Genomic DNA, 9,148 nt, shown 5'->3' on the forward strand with positions numbered 1-9,148 from the left:
CTTTTAATGGACCAACTGCATAGCTGAGACAAGTTTTCTGGCTTACCTGAACTTAAGGAAACAATGAAATAGAGTCCAATTGTGCCACAGAGTACTTGGAGCTCAGCCCATAATTTTAACTGCTCAAAATAAATGTCGCTCTCCCACCCCAGCAAAAATGTTCTCTATCTGTGGGTTTACTGTTTATATCTGAAGTAACTGAAAAACAAAACTAGCAGCCTAACACGCCAACGTACAATAGATGCTATTATTCAAATACAGAGATCAGGGGGCAATACAATCCTGAGATGATTTTTTATTTCTTTTTACAACAAAAGTGAAGTGGCAATCATTTGGATTGAAAAAAAATGCAATATACCATCTACATAAGAGCCACCTTACTCAAGTTGGGCTTTTGGGACTGCAGGAAATAAACTGTGGCAGACACATTTTACCTAATAATTTCCTGTGACACAGATCTGCTATTTTAGAAGTGATTCATGCTGAATCGTTTGAAAAATCCCTCCCTAGTAATTATTTTGTGTCTGCAGTGCTTTCCATCATTATGTTCTTTTGCTAGAAAAATTTTTTCAAGTGTTTTTTCATAAGGAAATGCGTGCATTACCAAGACAGACTCAGTAAAGGATCTTCAATAGCCGACTGTGCATAAAGACAAGAGAGCAAAAAACCTCTCACTAATAATTTCTGACTTCTACCTCATTCAGACTGAAACATTTTATACTAAAACAGATTTATAAGTACAATTTATGTTCTGTAGAAACAATACTAAAATTTCAACTAATGTTACATAATAAAGTCCTTCTAACTATATTTCTGTTTATCCATCTCTTGGTATCACAGTTTATGGAGAACTGCCTCTCCTGGTGCACAGCTCCTTGTGTTATCTGCATGAATCGAATACCTTTTCCATCACCATAAAGAAAACATGCATATACTAGTGTGAGTTCCATGCATATTTATACCAGTGATCACATCTCACTTTTGAGATCACATTCTACTGCGTAAACTACCCAGTCTCCAATCTAAAAAGCAGCACTTTTGAAAGAGACTTATACTGTATGATAGATTAAATATGAGTGTGCTCAATGTCAAGCAGCATGCACATCCGTGAAGGCTGTTAAATTTTTCAGTGTCCAATGGAATTCCCTACTTATCTTTCTCGACATAGACCTAAATACTGCAATAGACCCCATTTGTGTAAAGTGAGAGCAAACTATTGCCATAAGCATTTTGATTTAATAGTATATCATGGGCTACTTTTCCTCAACTTGCACATGCATAAATGACTATACAAGACAAAAGGCAGTACCAAATCAAACTTGCTGGATTTCTATTTGCAATCAGTATCTAAATGGGTAATCCTCATCAACTTGTTACTCAATACTACAAAAAAGTAGGTAGGATATGATGGTTGTACAACATTATCAAAAAAGTTTAGATATTTAAATTCAGACCCAGTATGCATTTAATTAAAATTTACTTACATCACAGTACTAACTTGCATCTTCCCAGTTCTTTTGAAGAAAGTGCTGAACACGTCAGTCTACCCGAAGCCTGGGCCATAAACATCTGCTACTCTTCTCCGTTTTAAAAAGGCAGAAACCTGAAACAAAACAAAAATTTGAATGCAAACCCCCAGTAAAAATGTTCACAAAATTTGTAAAGATGAATATTCAGAACTCCCAAAGTAATAAAATAGTAATATTGTTCATAATCCCTGAAAACCTGGTATAGGAAACAATACTTCCCCCCCATTATAAGCAGAAAAAAAATACACCATGTACATCATACAATGGAAAAATGTTTGAGACTGTTAGAAGATGCCACGTCTGGTCAGAGTAGCAAGTGACATTTCACCTTGTAACTCCTCTATTTGCAGCAAGAAAGCATTCATAACTTCTGCATTACCCCCAGAAAATACAACACAGCACTGGGATAATATTTATTCTGATTTACAACCAAAATCTGACAACAGGGGCTAACTTCCTTTATTTCTCCCTACCCTGTAGCATAAACACCACAGTACTGGTACCATTCTATCACCAGTATCCTCACTAAGACAGAGAAGCATCCTGTCTGCTTCTGTCAGCCCACACTTCAACATACATTGCATCTGTTAATAACCTTTTGCAACAACTGTAGTTTCACTTCATTCTGCAAAGTATAATAAAATGCCCCCAGCTTGGTAACCATTTGTCATCAGACGTCAGAGGACTAACTCATGGATGGTGTCAGTATCAGTGTACAAAGAGATTAAAAACTATTTAAGGTGCCTATTAGGAAAAATCAACTGAATTTTAAAAACAGATGTGTTTTGTAATCACTCTTCACCAACAAAAACCATTAAGAACGAGTTTTATATAATTATGTAATACACGATCATGAACTACTGCCTTAATTTTATGCCTTTTCAACAAAACAAAAACAAACAAATCTCTCTGTTTCTCTCTATTTTTGATGGTTTGGGAGTATTTCACAGATAGCTCCTGCGTAAACTGGCCAACACAACATTATACAATAATTTATGTAACGTAAATCAGAAATCACTGAAAGTGCAACTCCACTCTGCCTGCTCTCTCTCAGAATTACGAGAGGGCAAATTCAACTCATTTCAATTTTATTTTTAAAAAGTGATAAATGTTTTGGGTTTAACAAGGCCTTTAAAATTATGCAAACCATAACAGAGATACTTTCGTAGGAAACCCTGGTGCTTGCAAAAGAAAAAATATATATATTGTACTTCCAGTTAAATCAGCAAAAACTGGATTGAGTTGCCTTTTGTTTTCAGGTTTTTAAGATTAAATAAAGTTTTCAAATCAGTATTTTTATGTTGCATAAATCAGACACAAACACTTACGTGTTGTCACAACACAGAGCAGACTTTAAAATGTGTACTACAAACAACAGTTAGATTTACAATAGTTGATGAGAAACTGTACCTGCCACCAAAGAGGTAAACATGGCACAGTACTCCTGGGTTAAGTGCAGGACTGACTCAATCATCCTGTTGAAGGATATAGATCTCAAGGTTTTGTAATCATTGTGACTCAGTTACTTCCATCATTAATGACCATAAACCCAGAAATAAGAATAAGGAAAAAACCCATGGGGGGGGTGGGGGGAAGGTGGAGAACAGTGTGGTTAGCACAAGAAAGAATAAATAAATAGTAAATTGTTACTTTGCTGTTAAAATTCATTCAGATTCACTACTCAAAATTGAGTTAGAGGTAACAGAAAAGTGTTGCTGTTTCTATAAAAAGGAAGACTGGCTAAGAACATGGCAGGAAGGAGGTTAAGCAGTTCTCCTGCTTAGCACAGCAGATGAACAGACCCAGTACCGTGATGGCCTGTGGAGCTCACATGTTGAACTCGGGAAAAGAGATTTGGGAGAAATATGCATATACCAAGATTCTAAATCTGGAAACAGAATGTTATTGCAATAAACATGACAAATCGCTTACAGTTATTTGTGCCTGCTGCTTTACAAGCCACTTTGAGATAAAGGGCAAGGCAGCTCAGTGAAGGACTTGAAGGTTTAAGAAAATCAAAATACAGCCCTGCAGACAAGCATTTAACACCAAGAAGTTTTCTAGCACTCTGCTACTAACCCTGTCATCCAGCTGGTTAGATTACAACTTGTTAGTAAACCATCAAAGACCAACGTCTAGTGAGAAAAAACGCAAGGGCAGACAGCTCCGTGGAACGTGCAAGGTACAATTCGGAGAGTTTCTGGCTTCCACAAAGTAAGTGGAAATAGTTCAGGCACAAAAAGAAATGGGACTTTATGGTCTGATGAGACACTGTCAAGCCACTTAGACAAATGAAAAGTGGTTGTCTGAATGAACTTGCTTAGGGAATTTTCCTTTCCTCATCTTGTTTACTGGCTGTGTGGTATGCTGCATATTCTGGGGAGACAACAAATTGGTACTCTTGGCTCCAATGCTGCTATCGCTTAGGCAAACTTGAACTCAGCAAAGTGAAGCTCTTCTTTCCACAGGATACAAAATGGTGAATCTGAAGAAAGCAGACTGGTGTCCAAGCTCCAAACCAACCTTTAGACCTCCCCGCTCCGCCCTCCGACCCCAAAATGTTACCAGAGCAGTAAAAAAAAAAGAAAGAAAGCAAATATAAGCTGCTAGTTTAGTAATGAGTAAGAAATGACTCACTCATCACTCATTCACAGGATACTGCCTTTATTTAAATATACCTTAAAATATGCTCTAGTGTTGGTAACAACAGCTTTTGAGTGTGATAAACAGATCTGTTCTAGTACATTCCACAAAGAATAGTCCAATAGTCTGCGTTGGTCTAATAAAAGCGATCAGATTTACCCAAAGAGCCTCGTCTACCAGTAGTCTAGTGTTCCATGTTCACCGTAAAGCACTGAATTTTGAGCAAAACAATAGACGCCTTACTAAATGTCAAAATTGATTAGTTTTTTTCCTTAGATCCAAATACTCATTGCACAAAACGCTTCCTTATAAACCTCCTTCCCCCCCACCAAAAAAAACCCCACAAAACTTTTCACTGCATTACATAGCATAAATAAATGATTATACTGGTCAGTTAGCATTTCTGGGCTGCAAATCAGAGATGGGCAGGCACTAAGATGCAGCCACCCCAACCCCTACTTTTCCCCACAGTGGCTGGGGAATAGCACAGCTGTCAAAGCTCCAGGTCCCCAGGCAGGATCAAATGGCTCTGTGGGCCAGATCCCAGGTGCAGACTGCAGACCCCTGAACTAAATGAAAACCTGGAACATTTCAGGTGTACCTAATATAATTCTCTGGGTAGCACAGCAGCATAGTAAAAACAGCTCCACTAAGCTCCTCTTGTATAGAACCTCTAAAGAAAGGAAAAACAGCAGTCTGAAAATACTGGAAGGTTTCCCCACTAAGGAGAAATTAAATTGTTTGCATGAAAACAGATAGTCAAATTAGAGAGAAACTTACATTGAATGTAAGTTAAAAACATTATTAATGGTCTTCTCCCAAAAGAAATGAAAGCCCCACTGTTAACACCATTTAATTTTCTTGAACAAGGCATCTGAGACCAAAGATGTGTCAGTGTTAGAAAGTTTTACTGGTAGAACATTTGCTAGCACAGTGTTTCTGCCAGTGCTTTGTTGGTAGAGCATGTGCACATCTGCATGTTTTTACCAACCCGGGCACAGTGTAAAAATCACTTTAAGAGCAAGCCACAGAATTCTAGTTTGCTGCTTTTACACAACACTGTGCACCTGGCATTAGTATAGATTAAAGATGCCACGTATGCATGTGATGGGGAGGGATGCTGATCTGGGTCTCTGATATTTCCAGTTTGTCTGACCTGGTAAACAGATCACAAGTTTTTAAAAACATAATTGCATTGAGTAATACTAAACAACAAGCACATTTAATAAATTCTGAAGCTTATTAAAACTTTTTTTTTTTTTTTAAGTACAAACTGTTAATTACTCCCACACTAATCACAGATGTATACTGTCATACATAGCTGTTTTCCTTTTCTCCACTAGTATGGAGTGGTAAGGATAAATATAGTGCTAGATTGGCACTTTACTGACACAGGGTGTTTGTGATGCATGGCCTTGGGAATACCAAATTGCCCATGGAATACACTGGCTTCCAGGATGAAGATTTTCACGTACATGCTTTATGACATTTAGCAACCTCTTCCTTTTGCAATGTTCAGATTACATGTGTCATGTACAAATCAGGTAGACTGACTGGCCATCTCAATTATTTGCAACGTTGTTTAAATCTTCTGTTTTGATTTTTATGCTCAGATATCAGTGTCAGTATATTTGTTTATATTTGCAATTATCTGATTTGTTAGTCTGCTTAAATAATTTGTACCTTACTGTCAAGGTATGAGGATCCCTGATTCTCATTTTTATACATTTATCCAAGGGTGTCAAACTCAGCCTGCCCTATGGGCAAGATGAGAGTTAGTAGGCTGGTCTGTGCGCCACATCAAGCCTTGATGGAGCCAGAGCACTAATAATATCATCAAAATGGTATCAAATTTCTTTTATAATACCTATTTTCCATAAAACCATATCAATTGGCAATAACTATGTTACCCTCTTAATTCCTAACTGCTGCACATATCAGCCACCTCATGATTTGACTAAATCAGTGTCAGACAAACTACTTGCATTAGCCTGTTTACCTTTTTAATTCTGGTATGAGTAGGTTGTTTCCACTCCTTTGGTCCCCCTTCCCCTCCTCCCCACCCCCGCAAGGTTTCAAGATCATTTTTTTAAATCAAACAGTCTATTAGAAGTCATCAGACACTTATACTCAGGTACCATGTTTAACAGCTTCTTTTTATTATCCATCGTCATTACTGAAGGAATAGAAAAATCTCTCATTGCTACAGTAACACTTTCTGGTTTTATTGTTCCAAACAAAGTATTTTTAAATACTTTGTCCTTCCATACATCAGGATTGATAACTTTATCATCCTTATGCAACATCAGACCTAGACCATTATTAGAATTTAATTTGTTCCCAATGTACTTAAAGAATTCCCTCTAATTATCCATAAACTTACTGGTTTCACCGACATCCTTCGCTTCCCTTTTAATTACCTGCATTTCTTATCAAGGTCCCCATTTTTTCTTTTTACAATCATTAATTTTCACTTCCACTTTTAACTCCTCTCCAAACCATACAGATGTAACAAAAGCAGCCTTCTTATGTGATGGCAGACTGACAGACTTCAGACAACTATCAAAGTGTTCTTCAACAACCCCAGTTAGTATTCATGATCAAAATAACACGTGTTCACTATGTTGTGCCTACAAATCAAGGACTTTCCCACAGAAATGAATCACCTATTCCAACTGCATCTCTTAGATCACCAAGGAAACTCATGCTTACTCCATCTCTGATTTGATCAGACTTTAACTGTTTAATGCTCTGTGGCAGCCATTTCTTTTTTTCCCCTTCATGTTAAAAATGTGATGTTTCAAACGTCTTCAGAACCTAAGTTATTGATAAGTAAAGGGAGGACGGGTGGGGATTTTCTTCTCATAATTTCAAACTACTTATAACAAACTGAATCTATCTGATCCTTATGACACAGCCTGCTACTTAGTGGTTCAAATCAGGGACTCTTCTTTTTTCATTGACAGAGAAAGATCCTAAATCTATTTAGAGCAAAAGAAGTGTCATTTTTAGCACAAGGTTGCAACATTTCAGTTACTACTCACATAAAAAGGATTCTCTTAAATGATAAAAATCACTGGCCTGTTTTTCATAAATAAAGCAGCAGGTTTGTTTCATAAACTCTATAATCCCATCAAGCATGTTAATAAGTGACTGAAAACACAAAGCACAGCCCTAAGGACAGGGATCACAAAAAATGGTATTTTAGAAAACAAGATTCACTGAAAACAAACCCATGATTAATAAAAATTAAAAACAGCATTACCAAGCTGATATTCCAATTCATTATCCAAAATATTTATATATATTAAAGAAAAACAAACTTGTGAAAATAAGCGATAGCTATATCATAACTAATAAAGATTAACTTCAGTGTTGATTCAGACAAGTCATTCATATAAATTCAATGCACAGTCGCTAATAACTACAGATTTTTTTCTGTGATGAAAAATCTTTTTCCTGGTCTAATTTTAACTAATAGGATTTAGCAAAATCACACTTCCCCTTCTTGTATATCCCATAAAATCCTTTCAGTTCTAGTATTTTATACCACTTGAACATTTATCCTTGTTTTTACAGATAATTCTGTTAACATTCATTGAGAAAGCTACAGTACTTGATTTCCTAAAGCATGACCTGAGAATGAGCCATGTCATCAGTTACTGTGCTCATAATTCAGTTGCCAAATACTACACCAAATGCATTGAGTAGTAAATACTATAACTCATCAGATTTTTGAAGACTTCTTTCAAAAAAATCCATAGATTCAGATGTCTTTTCTTCATGCACAGGGGTCCTTCTGATACCTAACTCCCACTAATGTACATGAGAGTACAGGTGTGTCAATCAAGTGTGCTCAATAATCACTCATTAAGACCTCTTCTCCCTCAACTGCATTTACAAATGCAACAAAAATTCTCTCTTTACTCTAGATTTCCATGTGTGTCCGTTGCCAGACAGAAATATAAAAGGCCAAATTGAAGAAATGGTTACTTACCTATACAGTAATATGCATCTGTATATTCCACATAAAGTGCATTTGAGTTAGAGGATTTTTGGTCAGAAGTACTCATTTGAGTAACGCTCTTCTTTTTGCATGCATTATCTCTCTAAACAAGGGCATAAAAAGTGTGCAATGAACCCAATTACAACAAGCTCGTTCACCATACAGAGAATTTAAAATGATGAGACTGCAGTAACAAGGGTGGGAGCCAAGATGTGGAATACACATAAGGACAACACATCTAAAGGACTTAACTAACCATTTCTTTTTCAATTCAGGGGACAGTATGTTTTGTTGCTGGCGATTCCCAAGCAGTAACCCTTGTTGGTGGTGCGTCCCAGAATTCTAGCCAAACAGTGAACATACAATAGCTTTATGAAATTCACAGCCTTTCCAAAAGCATAAGCAACGTCTCGGTACTGTGTAAACATGTAGATAAAGGATCACGTTACTGCTTTGCAGGTGTCTACAATCAGTTATTCTAAATATACTACAAAAGACGACCAAACCTTTGTTGAAGGTGTTTTTTTTACAAGCCAACTGGTATCAGTTTGCAAGGCTGTGATCCAGTTGGAAATTCTTTATAAAGAAACTGCTTTTCCCTTGACTTCTGTTCTCTATTTACTACAAAAATCCTAAGATTTTGAAGTGTTTAGTCTTATGCAGAAAGCAAAATGTTCTTAGTACATCTAAGGAATATAAACTCTTTCCCATTATCTGAGTGGGGTCTAGGGATAAAGAACGATACTAAGTGTCTTAAAACTAACAAACATTCACATACCACATTCGATAAAAACTTTGGGTACAGTTTATAATTTATTCTTATGAGAAACATTATACACATTATGCAACATTATTGCTTGTACTTCTTTCACTCTTCTCACATTAATTACCACATGTGGCCAGGCACACATTTGAAATGCACTCCTGAGATGTTCTCACACGTTCTTGGGTGCCCTTCAGCCCCAACCCC

General features: G+C 36.7%; 1 protein-coding gene across 3 annotated transcripts in view; it reads right to left on the reverse strand.

Annotated features, from left to right (window-relative positions):
• FUT8 (fucosyltransferase 8) overlaps positions 1 to 9,148 on the reverse strand; it is a 353,615-nt gene that overhangs the window by 292,388 nt on the left and 52,079 nt on the right. For all 3 annotated transcript variants that reach the window (XM_019519217.1, XM_019519216.1, XM_019519218.1), the window contains one exon: positions 1,485 to 1,603. The gene's annotated coding sequence lies outside the window, so the exon portion shown is untranslated. The remainder of the gene's footprint in view (positions 1 to 1,484; positions 1,604 to 9,148) is intronic.

Source organism: Gavialis gangeticus, unplaced genomic scaffold (assembly GCF_001723915.1).
Source record: "Gavialis gangeticus isolate Ggan-Ray unplaced genomic scaffold, GavGan_comp1, whole genome shotgun sequence".
In the NCBI taxonomy this organism is placed as follows: domain Eukaryota; kingdom Metazoa; phylum Chordata; order Crocodylia; family Gavialidae; genus Gavialis; species Gavialis gangeticus.